The following is a 13,535-nucleotide window of genomic DNA, read 5'->3' on the forward strand; positions in this document are numbered from 1 at the left end:
TAAACGCATGTATAGAAACAGGCCAAGGGAAGAACAGGCCAAGGGGAGAGGGAGGAACAGAATGTGTATGATGTATTCTATATGGGACAGTAATTTTCTTCAAATTCACTCATTCTCAGCATCTGATAAAAATTATCTCCTTTAAAAGTCAAATTACCTCCAAATATGGTTGTATTTGTATGCAAGTTCTATTAATTTGATGACAGGTGAGCCATCACATTTGTATGTTGATCTTTCCTTTTATCATATTTAAAGGTGGGACATTCAGGCTAAAGATTTCTCGTAAATCTAGTAGTGCTTGGAAAGTTACTGCTGTTTGTTTGTTTGTTTGTTTTTAGGTAATCTTTGGTGGATAAATAACATGGCAGTGGCTGCAGATTTTTTCCCCAACATTCTTTAGGAGATGCAGTAACTGAAGGGCAATTCAAAGACAAAAGAGGAGCTCTGAAGTATGAAATGTCCCCCTATTGATTGTCAAGCACTGCGGTTCCTCTCAAGGATCATATTTTCATATGAGCAAGAGCTAATTCATCATAGGAGATAGGCTTCTGAGAACCAATACAAGACAAAAAAACTCCTTTTCAGGAATTTATGTAAAGAATTTGTAAAGGTAACCTAAGTGCTTCTATGTTGTGCTGAGTCCAGGAACATAGGGCTTCTCAATTCGCTTCCCTTTCTGTGTGGCCCTTTTCCTCTCTGAGTTTTACACATTATTGAGAACTTATTGGAGGCCTTTAATTTGATCAATTTTTGTAAACATTCTCTGAATGCTCAGAAGTAACACATATATCATGCAGATAAAAGTTTAGTCTATGCCTCTTATTAATTCCCCTATTATATAAACTGAGAGAGGTATATACAGTCTTCTACTGTAAGTGTGGCTATATGTATTTATAATGTATCATTGCTTTTCTGATAATTTAGTTTAATACTATCTATCCTTTTGAAACCATAGAATATGTTTTGGGACTCAGTAGAATTTAGGTTCTCGCTCAGCACAGAAGGAGTTCAGCAAGAAGCAGAGTGAAAGAGTTTATTAGTATAGGATGTTTGTGAGAAATACAAGCGGGCAGGCTAGGAGTGCCAACGCAAGAACTTAGTGGGCTAGAGTTTTATAATCAAAGGAAAAGTACGGAGGAGGAGAAGACTACCTTCTTCCTCATTTTGAGTAGACATCAAACTTGCATCATCCCCAGCTCTTCTTCCATGTCAGGCAGGGGAGTTTTCTTGTTCCTACATGGTCAAACTGGGACTGTCACCGTGCTAATGGAAATGAGTGAAAGGTCAATAACATATGAAAATATGGTAAACCATCTAAGGTTTTAGTATAATGTCACCTCTTCCTATATTTTTGTTTTTACTGTATGCATGTCCTAGGAATCATTTACTTATCGACCTCACTGGGCAGGATGTTCCACCATTATTTTATTATTTGGGGGCATGTCTCATGCTTCCGTCGCATGGTTTTGTTGCTAAGCTATTCTCCTTTCTTGAGTGATCATTTGCTTACAGGGCTCACTCATACTTTGTTTTCTACTTATAATCCCCTAGTGGGATTAACTATTTTAATTACCTCCTTTTTCCTTTGCTCTGTCCCTATCATTATTTTATTTATCTTCTGATTTTTAAACACATTTCCTCATTTCCCTTCTATTTTCCTGTTGTTCATATTTTCTTTGCAATTTTCTAGTTTTGCTTAACATTTCTATTTCTCTAGTGGTTATTTGAACGCATATTTGTCTCCATAAATTTTAAAAAATAGCATTTTATAGCAGCTTGAGTGCCTATTATGTTCCAGTCAGCAAGCTGAGTGCTTTACATATCTTATTTAACATTTGCAACAGCCCTGTAGATATTAATAACACCATTTATTGATGAGACAATAATTCCATGACACTAAGTCACTTGCTTGAGAGCACAAAGCTAATAATTAGCAGAGCCAGAATTTGAATCCAGGCCTCTGTGGGAGTGAGAAAAAAGGATTTCACTTCCTTATTTGTCATAATAGCTTACCATTTATTTGGTGACACTGCCTACCTTGGGGACAGAGGTTTTTCTTAGCATACCATCTACTCCACTTTGATACTAAGACTGGACCCCCTCTTTGTTCCAGTCTTCATGGTGGAATTCTTCTTAACGAAGTTACTGATAGATCCTAAATGTCCCTATTTTCATCCTACTTGACAATTCCTTTTTCTGGGGGTCACCAGGTAATATGGACTTGAATGTGCAGATTCTAGAGCCCGACTGGGTTTGATATTTGGTTCTGCTACTTACTATCAGAGTGATTGAGGGCAAATTGCTTAATTATGCTTGTCTCAGTTTTCATACCTGTAAAATGGGGATAATTCTAGCATCTACTTCCTTGCAGTGTTGTGAGGCTTGATTTACTATTTATAAAGCACTTAGAATAGTTCCTGGCTCATTGTAAGTGCTCTAATATTAGTTACCATTATTACTCTGATTTTGGGGTGGCTGGGTATCTTGTTCACTCACTTCCCTGACAATCTCTTCCATTCTTGCAGGATTTTTTTTTTTCTCTTTAGTGGTTACATGTATGCCATAAATGACATAATTAATTTTTTTTCTGCCTTATGAGTAGTACACAATACTTTTCTTCTAATAAAAATATTATTTCCTCACTTAATTGGTAAATTAGACTATGATCACTGCCTTGAATATAAATTCTACACTAACTCTTAATGGCTACCAAATTGTGCCTTTCTGGCATGTTTATTGGATAGTAGAGAACTGATGTAGTATATCTAAGAAACTGGCCTGTGAACATCAGGAGGCAGATATGTGTTATAAAAGGAAAATGTATCAGCCAGAATTCTATCAGAGAAACAGAGCCAGCAGGAGATATATATTAAGAAATTTATGTAATAGCTAGGGCTGACTAGACAAATCTGCAATCCACAGGGCAGGCTGTCAGAAAAGGCAGAATGGAACTCTCTGGCTCAAGCTGAAGCTGAAGTCCATAGGCAGAATTTCTTCATCAAGGAATTATCAGTTCTAATCTTAAGGTGTATTAGCTGATTGAGTTGGTACCACCATGATTATCTAAAAATAATCTCCGTTATGTAAACCAATTGATTATATACTTTACCCACATCTACAAAATATCTTCAGCAATATGTAGATTAGTGTTTGCCTGAATAAATGGGGACCATAACATAGCCAAGTTGACACATAAAACTGACCATCACACACACACAAAACCAAAAAACAGCACTTAAAATCTTTTTGGAAACTTGGTTTTGAGGGAAAGTTATAGAAATGCAAATTTTGGAAATCACTTGCAAGTGACTGGAAAACTTTTTCTAACACTTGTACTTTACTAGAAGAATTTTTCTTTTGGCCCCATTTGTGGCATGTGGAAGTTCCTGGGCCAGGGTTTGAAGCTGTACCATGGTTGCCACCCCCACCATACCTGTGGCAATGCTGGATCCTTAACCTTGCAGCACCACAAAGGAACATTCTATTACATGAATTTTAAAAATTACTGATGAGTTTTGCTATTTCAGATATTTGTGCTACATTATTTGATGACCCTTCTTCCTCCCACTCTACCCTTCTGCAACATAATTTGCTATATGCTGAACCAGATGACAGAGGCATCCATTAATTTTTGGTTGTGTAAGCTTCTAAATAGCTTTGTTTTCACATGGATTTTTGAAAAGAAAATCCCATCCACCTGTATTCTTTTGTTAACTCTTTTTGTCTTTAATATAGCAGCAGCTACAATGTTTTCTCTCTTATTTTCTTCTTTTAGATCCCTGAATAGGCTTCTGTGTAGTGCTTATCACCCTCATCCATTGCTACCTCGTGCAGTGGGCTGGTTCTGGATTTATTGTCCTTCAGGTATCTCTGGCTAGCAGCTGAGCCAGACAAGTAAATAATTCTGTTACACCATATGGGTAGACTTTGTTGATCCTACAGAAATAAGACAGGGCACATTCTGAGCTGAGACTGTTGCTTTAGTTATCTGATTTTAATTTAGAATGTTCCCTTTTAGATAGCCTTGCTCTTAGTAAGTTAAAGTCAGCTGGGGCAGAGGGTGTGTGTGGGGAGGTGTGAAACCAAAACAACAGAAAGAACCTAGGGAAGTCTGACTTACTAATGCCAGTCAGAACAGCGTGCTATGCGGAGAGGAGTTCCAAAAACCAAGAAGAAAAAGGACTAAAAGAAGTATCAGGACATGAATCAAGGGACAGTGGTGTAAGAGAAAGAAATCTCAGGGAAAAGACAAAAACCATAAGCAAATGGGGAGTGAATTTTAAAACAAATGATAGCATGTCTGGAAAAATATGGCAAAAAGACTTTGAGAAAAGACAATCTATTTTCCTCAACTGTGATATACTGAGTTCATTAGTATCATATTTGGTCAAAAACTTAAGAATTATTTTCTCAGGATTAGTTTTTTTGTTTTTTAATGTGCCATTAGTCTATTTTTTCTCCATTCACTCAAATAAATATTTTCCATTGGTTTATTTTATTTTTAAAATATAGTTTCAATCAGTGATTCTCAAAGTGTGGTCCCTGGACTGCTACACTAGTATTACCTGGGAACTTGTAGAAATGCAGATTCTCAGGCTGAGTCCCAGACCTATTAGATTTAGGAGATGTGGGTGTGGGGCCCAGAAATCTGTTTTCAGGCCTCCTGAAAAATTCTAATGTAAGTTCAAGGTTAAGAACTACTGGTTAAACTATGTATAAAAACTTTAGAAATGCCAGCTTCAGCAGAAAACACCAAATAAAGCAATAGGGGCAAATGCAAAAAACATTTCCAACTTTAAGTGTTCCACACCCAAATTTTCATTTCTTGAGGTCCTATTAAGAGGATACTGAGCCTAGTGCCTGGTCCATTACTTCTTAGAGGCCTGTTTCTTTCACAATGTCATCTAAACACACTTCTAGTACATGAATCTCTCACTCTTGAAGGGATGAACGGAATTTTTATCCTGGTCTACTAAGTGTAAGTACAAAAAGTTTTTCTCACATTTCTGGTCCTTTGTATCTTGGTGCTGGCCTCAGGATAAATTCAGTTTCTCCCCTGGTCTGAAGCGTACATAAAGTTTTTACTTTTAGGGGTTTGATGCATTGCAAATGTCCCTTGGGTTCATTTCAATGGAATTTATAATCAGGCTTGGTAATACACTTATGCTGGGAAACTACTCTCTCAACCTTTTGAAGTGACTCACCACAAATTTTCCTCGAAGGGATCTTCTTACAAAAGCCAAGGATATTTGATCATTCTTTTTTCACACTGTTCTGTAGTTTTCTGTAGTTTCTGTGGTATGAAACGTAAATTAGACTCACCAGTGGCATCTACTTTCTTTCAGTGTCCCCTTCCTTTCTTCCGATTACTGCATTATCTCAGCCCCCTCTTGTCTCCCCTACCCCTTTTCTGTTATCCTGTTTATAGCAGATGTCAGACACATTGTTTGTCTTACAGATTCCTTTCTATGCCCAGGAATGAAAAGAGGATGGGATAAATGTAGAAAGATAAGTTGTTAGTTGAAAGCTACGGAATTTCTCGTGGATTTACTTTTCCCTGTGGAATAGAGGCTGAAATCATCTGTTGAGATTGGGGGAAGTGAATGAATTGGAAACATGGAGAAATATAACTATAGTGGTCGTTAAAATGTGGGAATACTCCAAAGTTATGCTGAATGTCCCCATTTGCCCCCATTTCTGTGCCCCATCCTTACCCAGGACCCCCAGACCTTCCCGAGATCCAGCATCTGGAGGATAGTACTGTCTGACACCGAAGCCACATACAGCCCCTGTTCTGATCTGTGGATGCCCATTCTTTCCTGGTAGCCAAATATTTTGAAGATGACTATGATAAGAGGTTTTATGAGAGAGGAAAATATTTGGCATAGAAATTGTGGATAGTGGGACAGTGAAATGACCACAGAAATTTAGCAGAATCCTTGAAGGTTGTATAAAGGGTTCAGTTGCTGGTGATCATTATGACCTCATGGTCTTCATCATGTTAGGATTTCTCCGGCGAAGGCAGGGAGAAAGGAAACAGTTGAGTCCATGAGGTGTTGGGGTTTTGCCACAAGTGGTCAGTAAAAATACAAGGAGGCAGAAAATAATTCATATTTCTACCATATCAAGTGGAAATCAGTGAAAAAATATCAGCGAAAAAAAGAAGAAGAAGAAATAGGCAAAAAGATGACCAATAGGGTGTCCTTTCAATGAAAGCTAGACGATTTCTAGAATATTTTTCTGGAAGTCTTTTCAATCCATGAGTCTGTATCTTTCATTGTCTTTGAGTGGCTTTACAAATCTGAGAGTTGTAGAAAATTTACAGTAATGTAAATTATTTTTGTCCACAAAGATGCAAACAGATTTTGTCCAGTGAAGATATAAATGATGCTTACCATGTGAGTATTCATTATTTTTTAATTTTGACCAAATTCATATCAGCACCCCCCTTTTTTTTTCTTTTTAGGGTCTCACTTGTGGCATATGCGAGTTCCCAGGCTAGGGGTTGATTTGGAGCTGCAGCTTTTGGCCTACACCACAGCCATAGCAATGCTAGATCTGAGCTGCATCTGTGGCCTATGCCACAGCTTTTGGCAATGTGGTATCATTAACCTCCTAGGTGAGACTAGGGGTCAAACCTGCATCCTCATGGATACTAGTTGGACCTTTAACCCCCTGAGCCACAAAAGGAACTCCCTTTATGTCAGCATTCTTGATTGCCTGTATTTTTGTTCGTTTTTCAGGGTTTTCTTTGAACTGGTTTTATATATCTTATTGGATTCCTCTTTAACTGATGAGTTAAATAAAATCTTTGACACATGTTCACTTATGTTCACTTTATATTTGCATGAGAATCATTCCAGTATCTGCATATCTTATAATAGACAGATCAAGCTTCTCTGCTGACATTGTCTACTGGCAGATGCATTCATTGATTCACTTGCTCATTCAACAAATATTTATAGAATACTTATCATGTGCTAGCTCCTGAGTTTGGTTTAATGTCTTTCTGGACAACTCATACCCTGACCTCTGAACCCCACTCACCATGATGACATCTTAATATCCATCACTTGCTAAAGCAATTTGGTATGACAATGCATAGTTTTTCTTATTTTTTTTTTAGAAAAAATACTTTTTATTTGGAGGAGTAGACATAATACCAATCCTGCTCACTCATGGACAGATGCCCTCTTCATGCATCCCTATGGTCCTCTATCCTGGGGTGGGCAATGCCAAGCCAAATATTTATCAATTTAATTTGCCTTTTAGAAAAGCAGAATAGGGTTCTAGAATGGGAGAAAGTTTACATGAATAAAATAGGCAGCAGATGTCTATAAGTTTACCAAGAACATAGCAGGAAGTGCAATGAAGTAAGAAGAGCTAAGCAGAGGGATGCTTGTGTATTTTCTAAATACTTACTCCCTTGCCGTTTTCCTCCGAGACCCATTTGCTTCTTTTGCAGTCTGGCTCAATCCATTTATATTCATTTGAATGTTTGTTTCTCTTTTTACTTGTTCATTTTCTCTGTAGCCTTCAGTCATTCCTGACAAGGTGATTTCAGCCTCATTTTTTGTTGGTTCTTATTTCATTATCTTTCAAGAGACAAAAACTTCTACTTTTACTGGGGGAAAAAAAAGGATAGTACTTCATAAAACTTTCAGTCTTGCAGACTGGAGAAGAGATTTGTTCTTGCTATATTAGGAAAGGTGGAAAGACTTTTGAGCATAGAATATACAGAGATTAGTTATAGTAGGAAAAAAAAGAAATGATCCAGTTAGAACCAATGTCACCAAAAGCATATTTGAATATATTGTCTTCATATTAAAATACTTCACAAATTTTAAAATAGCTGTCCCCATGCCAACTTATAGTAATATTTATCTGACTTGTTCAAGAAAAAAAAGAAAAGAAAAGAGATCCTCCTGGGTGTTTTTGATGAAAGCATTGAAAGTAAATTATACTTGAAAATTGTGTTATGTTACAAATAGAGAAACAGACTCTTCAAAAGCATACAACATGCTTTGAATGTTTCACTCAAGTGCAAATTGTTTTTTTGAAAAAAAATTAGTTACACAGAAATGAATTTGAGACCTGAATTTAATTGTGAATTTACAGTTATGCAGTCAAATCAGTTATAATTTTCTTTTGGTACCAATTTCAGATATATTAAAAAAACACATCCAGATTTAAACTCAGGATAAGAATAAGACTATCTAGTTTAAGGATTTCATAGAAAACATGTTTGGGGCAAAATATGTCTTACATTGTAGACTCTGGAGATTATTAAGTAAAAATAAGTTTAAAATGAAAAAGCAGCAGAAACTATCAAGTTTATGCAAGGTCCCAGGAATTGATTTTTAAACCTGTGCTCAAGCATCTTGGTAGGGCATTATGTATGGCACTTATGAGGCTTTAGCAGGAGAAGCTGATTAATTTCCTTTGTAGTTCTTTCTCTGAAACAGTTCACCTCTCTCCCTCTGCTCTCCTTGCAGTCTTTAATGGTCAAGCATATATCCAGAGAAATCTGCATAACCATGGATCCTGAATCAGGTAGATTATCTTTGCCTCTGTTGAAATGAATGCAACAGTTCCTTCAATAGAATTAGTTTCTGAGATTCCCGCCCAGTTGATATGAACAATTACTGTTGTCATTGAATTAATTTCCCCCTTCTACCCACTAGTTTAATTGAAAATTGAAAAAAAATTACTTAAATATTCTCTTCCTTTGCTGACAAATTTTAGATATGTGTGAAGACTGATCTAAATATTTATATAGAAAAAGAGTGACGAGAATATGGGGAATAAGATATGAGAGACATAAAGAAGGAAAAGCAATGGGAATGGGTGGTTGACATGCTGATGGAGATGTGGAGGGAATATCTATGCAGGTTTCAAGTCTTGAAATCTTAGAGGGGTTTTATGATAGCATAGGTGGTTGCCAGTGTCAATTCAGAGAAATCGAAAGTACTACACTTAAAAAAGAAATCATGAAGTTTGTTCACTTAGAGGTCACTGGTGATATTTGAGATGATAAACAGAAACTTATTTCTCATCATTCTGGAGCCTAGGAAATTCAAGGCCAAGGAGCCAGCAGATTTTGTGTCTGGTGAGGGTCTTCTTGCTGGCCTTTTTACAGTGTGTCTTAAATGGCAGAGGGGCAAGGGAACTCTCTGGGACCTCTTACATAAAAGCACTAATTCTAGTCATGGGGGTGCTCACCCTCATGACTTAATCACCTTCTCAAACTCCACTTCCAAATCCACCCCACTAGAATTAGGTTTCAACATATGAATTTTGGGAGGACACAAACGTTCGGGCCATAGCAAGACTTAAGTACATTTTGTTCTGCGATTGAAGACCTAAGCATGAGTGCAGAAACTAGGGAGAAATTGATAGAAGGTGTGGGAGAAAGGGAGTATCAGGCAAGAAATGATGATAGGAGAGAAAATACAAGGGTAATAACCTTTAAGATAAGAAGGGACATTATTTCCTCTGTAGTCAGAGAAGAAGGATAAGATGTGAGTGGTATCATGCTTCGCATTAATCTTTCACTTAATTCTCATACCACCCATGAAACACTCAGATCATTGTCACTGTGTTATAGCTAAGAAGACTGAGACTTAGGGTAAATCACACTGAAACTGACAACACTATGCCTTGAACCCAGTGAAAAGCCAGACTGGGACTTGAACCCATGTTTTTTAAATTAGAATCACTCACCCAGTGTCTGGACTTAACTGAGGTTCAGGTTCTTTGTGTCTCAGTGCAGATGGGATTCAGCGAGACAAAGTGATAGGCAAGAAATAGATTTATTAAGATAAGATGTTTGTGAGAGATGCAAGTGGGTGGACAAGGAGGCATTGCCCCAGGATTTGTTGGGCTACATTTTTAGAATCCAAGGGAAGTGGTGAGTGGGAAAAGACCATCTCTTCCTCTTTCTTTAAGTAGACATCAAGCTTATATCTTTAGTTCCTCCTTTGTGTCTGGTAAGGGAGTATTTGACCCTATGAGGTCAAACTAGGACTGTCATGGTGCTTATTCAAATCAGCAGAAGGGTGGTAACATATGCTAAAATATATTGAATCATATCAGGTTTCTGTATAATGAGGGTCTCCTACTTTCAAATGTGGTCTTTCCTTAAACCCTTGCCCTTGGTCCTAAGGGTCATTTTCTTGCTGAACTTGAATGCAAGCCTCGTTTTATCTTTCACTTAATGACCTGAGGCCTATCTCATGAAGCAAGCCTGCTTCTCATTCTGATGGCTTTCTTGAGGTATTATTAAATTACCGTGATCTCCCAAAGTTCTCTAAGTTTCCCTCTCTATCTATGATCCCCTATTGGGACTTCTACAACTACCTGTTTAACTGTCCTACTCCATCCCTATCAACACTGCTGGTAAATTCTGAGCCAGGGTTTAAACCCAGGTTTCTTTGATTCCAGAGTATGTGCTTGTCACCATAGCACTAGCATAAAATTGCTACTACTTAACCATTTTTGAATATAAAATGTCACTTTCATAAGGTTTATCTTAATAGAATTAGTTGAAGTCTGTAAGAAATAAAGTTTGATGGCCTTTGAATTGCTCAGAAGTCATGTTGACAATCCAGAGAATCCACCCTGGCTACTTTATGAGGAAGAATAATATTATTAATGACATCATTTGTCCTGCAGATTTTCTAGGAGGGTCATGGAGCAGAGTCATGAAGCCACACACTCAGGAATAAGGATCTACCAAACCCTGGGGGCTGTTCTGGAATGTTAAGATCACAGAACCAATATGATAGAAACTCACGATGTTAGAAACCAGACTCATCACTTCCCACAGGTGCCCTTTTCTATCTTTGGTTAATGGCATTATCACTATCCTCATGGTTGTACCATGGAGAAGTCTTGGAGCTATCGTTTATCATATTTCAGTAGATTCACAGAGATTCAGATTGGTTAATTCGTTTTATCCCTATTGACTCTGAAACCAAACCCTATTAGTCTTATATATCTGCCATCTATTTTCTCATAATTCTACCCAGACTGTTTTTTTTTTCTCCTTAATCCTGTCTGTTTAACTGTTGCCTATTTTTCTAGTTTCTTTTCAAACAGCAGTTCTTCTAGGAAGCCTTTCATAATACCTACAGGCAGAATCATCTGGCCTCTTTATGACCCCCACCTCCACCCCACAACAATGTCTTTATTATGGTATAGATCTCACTTGCCCTTGGATTAAAGTGTTGGTGTGAACACTTTCTCTCTACTTTTCTTCCACAGATCCCACAGGCTCCCTCCCATTGTTTATGTTTCCAGTGGCACCTAGAATCATCACAGCAGGTGTTCAGTACGTGTTTATTGAAAGTTCAGCAAACTTTTTTAGTCCCAAAGGCCAAGAAAGTGGTTAGTAACAGTAACTGGCTTAATACTTAGTCAATAAAAATGGACAGAACAAAAATCAGAACATTGTGGGTTTAAGAGTTTTAGAAAAAGTTAATGGAAGGAAAATACAGCAGGAAAATAGAATATCGTTTAAAATATTTATTTAACAAACTTACATTGCAAGCCTACAATACGCCAGGCAGTATTCCAGGCCCTGGGGATACAACACTAAATAATTAGATAAGATCTCTGTGCTTATGGTGGCTGTATTCTAGTGGGGAAGAGAAAGAGACAATAAGCTGATACATATGTAAAATTGCAGGTTGTGGGAAATGCATAGGAAATGTAAATCAGTCTAAGAGCAGAGTGAGGTGGGAGGTGCAGCAGTGCATATTCAGTAAGTGAATCATTTGAGCAGAGTTCTGAATGAAGTAAGAGATTTCTGGGCAAGGAACATTCTACCAGAGGATGTGTAACTGTGGCAGCTTGTACTGGGTTGTTTGACACATGCTTGGCAGTTAGAGGAACTACGAGGAGACTGATGTGGCTAGAGCAGAGTGAGTAGCAAAGAGAACTGTAGGAGAAAGAGAGCTACATTGTGAATTAAGAAACAACAAACAACTGCCCTGCACTGTTCAGCTTGCCCTCTGCTGTGCTATTCCCATGCAAACAAGGCTTTTTGACCCTTACGGGATTTGGGATTTGGTGATTGCAGTAATTCTTATTCACCCACATACCATGTTTCCACAGAGTGGAGGGTTCTCCAGTTCTACTTCCTAGAATGTAGCAGTATTCAAATGATGCTTAAGCATATGTGGCTGTGCCAGGTCCTGTCACCTCCCAGGTTAGGTAAGACAGGTCAGGCTTGTTCTGGGCAATTAGCAGCCTCCAGCTAAGGGGAAAGGATGAAGAAGCTTGGATTTGGCATCTATTTCTCAAGCATTCTCCAAATCAGCTTTACAGAGCTCTTTACAATAAAACTGTACATCACTTTGGGCAGTTCTTTGGGTACTAAGGGTTTCCAGGGGAACTAGAAAGTGATGAGACAAGTTCACCAGCCTCCCTGCAAAGGCATTGCCCTAGATGTCTGGTTTTTGTGTCAATCTTCCTTTCTCAAATCTCTTTCTCATCTTTAATTACAAGGTTTCCCAATTTTGGCATTAAGGACATTTTAGGCTAGATAATTTTTTTTTGTGAGGGTTGCTTTTTGTACTGTGAGATTTTTAGCAGGATCCCTGGTCTCTATCCAGTAGCTGCCAGTGGCAATGTCTAAAGTCCTAGACATTGCCAAATGTTCACCAGGGATCAAAAATGCCCATGTTGAGAACCTGTGTCTTAATGAAGTAATCTTGGAAGATGGAAAATTCAAAAAAAAAAAAAAGAACAATGATTATGTGCTCCAAGTTATCTAAGCAATTACCGTCTTTCCTGGGATGTTTGAAATGTTCTACAGCATATTGTTATTTTCATTAGAAACTATAGACAGGCCCTTCATTTTATGTTTCCTTTTTTCAAACTCATGGCTCAGAATAATCAATACATTTGAAAATAATTTTTTTCTCCAAGTGAGAATAATAAGTCAAAAAAAATTAGCAAGGCTTTTTTCCCCCTTCTGAACAGGCAGTTTTTCTCTATTCAGGATGGTAAATGGCTTGTGCATGCAGATGAATTGAGCTATAGGGTGCTGATACATCTAGGTCAAATAGCTTCTTTGGTGTATATTTATCCTCCCTCAGTAGGCATTTCAAAGTGCTGAACACCTTCCCTTTGTACATTTTCACCAGCACATACAGAATTACCCCATGGATAGACTCCTTCAGGCTTTCCCATAGTAGAAAGAACAAATCACTTTTGGGAAGCAATCTTTGACTCTTCAGAGATGAAGTATTTGTCTTCCCATCTTTGTCCACATATTAAGGAGTAAAAACATAGTGACCTAGGGACTCTGTTGCAGCCCTTATTGCACACATGTCATGGGGTACTCAGAGTTGAGGTGTCTTTAGATTTATCAGGTGTGATGAGTATGCCAAGCTCATTTCCCGTCAACCTCATTTTTACGCCATCTAAACTCATTATTGACCTATATTTGGTATTATAACTAATGAATTTTTTGAAATGCCAAAATAGCAATCAATAACCCCAAATAGAAAACTAAGGCTATACTATGT

At 37.7% G+C, this 13,535-nt stretch overlaps 2 protein-coding genes across 7 annotated transcripts in view; one reads left to right on the forward strand and one right to left on the reverse strand.

Annotated features, from left to right (window-relative positions):
* The window catches only part of IPO11 (importin 11), an 820,387-nt gene that overhangs the window by 526,802 nt on the left and 280,050 nt on the right, over window positions 1–13,535 (forward strand). The window lies entirely within an intron of this gene.
* LOC110257266 (uncharacterized) overlaps window positions 5,250–13,535 on the reverse strand; it is an 826,705-nt gene continuing 818,419 nt past the window's right edge. Inside the window, exons 14-15 of the mRNA XM_085002418.1 lie at window positions 7,423–7,595; window positions 5,250–5,293 (exon numbers count right to left, since the gene is read on the reverse strand). The gene's annotated coding sequence lies outside the window, so the exon portion shown is untranslated. The remainder of the gene's footprint in view (window positions 5,294–7,422; window positions 7,596–13,535) is intronic.

The sequence above is a fragment of the Sus scrofa genome, chromosome 16 (genome assembly GCF_054392235.1).
Source record: "Sus scrofa isolate SSC_HxYL_T2T_F1_AM1 chromosome 16, Sscrofa_HxYL_maternal_Yorkshire_Landrace_v2.0, whole genome shotgun sequence".
Classification (NCBI taxonomy): Eukaryota; Metazoa; Chordata; class Mammalia; order Artiodactyla; family Suidae; genus Sus; species Sus scrofa.